Here is a 2,568-nt window from a genome sequence, read left to right on the forward strand (position 1 = left end):
AAAGATTCTAACTACTGAAGGCACTAACTACTGATAGGAATAGTCAGCAAATGAAAGATTTTGATAGAGAACAAACAATGTATTTACCTTAATAATGTTCCAAAGTCATTATATATATATATATATATATATATATATATATATATATATATATATCAGTTCCTAATATACACTCAAAATTCTGCCATTTCTCTTCCCACATCCACCACTGCTGACGGCTCACCTCCAACTACGCAATGCTACGTGCTGTTCACATCCAGCTGCCCAACACTACAATGGCGAATATTTCAACAATGCCAACCAGCCGCAGACTGCACACAGCACACTCAGTGATTTTCACACAGAGCGCTAGGTGACGTTACCAACATAAAAACCTAAACAGCTTACTTGCACTAGGAATACACGATGTTCCTTGGTCGGTACTTCAGTCTACTAAATCTAAAACTAAACACCTCCCTAACAGGCCTTGAAGGACCAACGGTAGTGACTGGCCGCCGCGTCATCCTCAGCCCATAGGCTTCACTGGATGCGGATATGGAGGGGCATGTGGTCAGCACACCACTCTCCTGGCCGTATGTCAGTTCCCGAGACTGGAGCCGCTACCTTTCAATGAAGTAACTCCTCAGTTTGCCTCACAAGGGCTGATTGCCCCCCACTTGCCAACAGCGCTCGGCAGACCGGAGGGTCGCCCATCCAAGTGCTAGCTCAGCCCGACAGCGCTTATCATCGGTGATCTGACGGGAACCGGTGTTACCACTGCGGCAAGACCGTTGGCCTTCAGTCTAGTAATATTTCGGAACCACATTAATAAGTCGCACTAGAGACCGCCATAGGCAGTTTCCCCCCTTTTGTACAGTTCGTGTTGTTGGACACAAAGTTGTTTTTTGTGCAGTATTGTAAGTATTTCGCGTTCACATTTCAGTGCTGTATTAAAGGTGTTTCGAAAATATTATTAACTCTTCTGGCACAGTGTGTTATGGTGCGTAAACTGATTGCATGAGTGTTTACAACTGTTTATACAGGGAGTTCGGAAGCTTCCGTTATAGACTTCTAGGAGTTGTAGAGGGTAGTGAGTACATAGTATTTTAAGCAAGAACCCATGTCTGAAAACGTACCGTTTCCGTTCTATAACTGTGTCAGTTCAAATGTTCAATTCATGTACTTCTGCTTCAGGAATTGGATTAGCCGAGACGCATTACGGTTATTAGTTAAGAATTCGAAACACAACGAAACATCCATTTACCACTTTAGCACATTTTTATGTATTAACCCTTAAACATTATGAGTTTACATTATTCCAGAACAAATTAGGCCACAATATTGTATGTACAGAACAGCACTGAAGCATTACAACAGAGGCTCGCTGAGGGGACCGCCAACCTCATTACCGACATTGTACCTACGAAGTGTGTTCTGTTACGCACTATCGATCACACTTAGTGTGTCTTTCATTTGTAGTGCACCGGCAAGAACTCGTGGCAGCAAGTAGTCTTCTGTCTCTGCAGGAGTCTCGTAAATTTAACTTTGCGTAACTTTGCATACGACCTCACAAGAAGTTGTACACGTCATCCTGTCTACCCTATTGCACGCCAAAACAAGAAACAGTGAGACTTTTCTCTTTCCCTCTGTAGATATGGACGTGCAACATATCTGAATTTATATCGCCATAGAACGGAAACGGTACGTATTAAAAATATTCTATACTCAGTCCCCTATACAAGTTCTGGAAGTCTGTAATGTGAATTTCCGAACACACTGTACAGCATGTGGATAGTTAAATCATACTTCATCCATCGTGTACCCGTCTTCTACCTTGGAACAAAAGAAGGTTTTTCATCATGGAAGATGTGGCACTTGCAAATTAAATGAGTTTCTTTAATGTGTTAATTAATTTACCTGTTTTTTGAGTTTCCCATACTTTCTATTTAAAAAAAAATCTAACTTGTAACTGGTTTTTGTTATACATCCGCTTAATTTGTTTCGTTTATTCATTATTGCGGTGTAATAGAGTAATAATGTAAAAGACACGCTATTAAACACTGTATTGACTACATTTTCCAAATTATAACGCTTTTAAAATACAGTTGAATATTTTTTCCTAGGTACACTACGTTTTCGTTCTTTGGAACATGTTTTAACTTTTCTAAAAAGCCTAATTTTTCAGGGTAACATTGCAATTTGGGAAAAAGACTACATGAGATAAAATTGAATGACATTATTTAAATAGAAGAGGAGTTCAATAAGTAATGTAAGACTTTCTTCCTCGGCTTATTTCGGTTCAAAAATGGGGTATTTGTTGTGAAACATCGTGATATACTCCCGCTTCAGCCCCTTCAGTTTCATGAAGTTCCGATGGGTATCGGCGCTATACGCAGCCTTGAAAAAGGCGTGTGTAACGGAGCGGTAGAGAGCTGTCATGGAGTTTCTTTTAGCGGAAAATTAGAACACTGCAGATACTCACAGATGCTTGCAGAATGCCTATGGAAACCTGGTAGCGATCAGAAGCACAGCCAACAGTTAGGCGAGGCGTCTGTCATCATCAGAACAAAGGCACGCAAACCTGTTCGA

General features: G+C 40.8%; 1 pseudogene; it reads right to left on the reverse strand.

Moving 5' to 3' along the window:
* Positions 1-657: 657 nt before the first annotated feature.
* LOC126100539 (5S ribosomal RNA) lies at positions 658-775 on the reverse strand (annotated as a pseudogene).
* Between the last annotated feature and the right edge of the window lie 1,793 nt (positions 776-2,568).

The sequence above is a fragment of the Schistocerca cancellata genome, chromosome 1 (assembly GCF_023864275.1).
Source record: "Schistocerca cancellata isolate TAMUIC-IGC-003103 chromosome 1, iqSchCanc2.1, whole genome shotgun sequence".
Classification (NCBI taxonomy): Eukaryota; Metazoa; Arthropoda; class Insecta; order Orthoptera; family Acrididae; genus Schistocerca; species Schistocerca cancellata.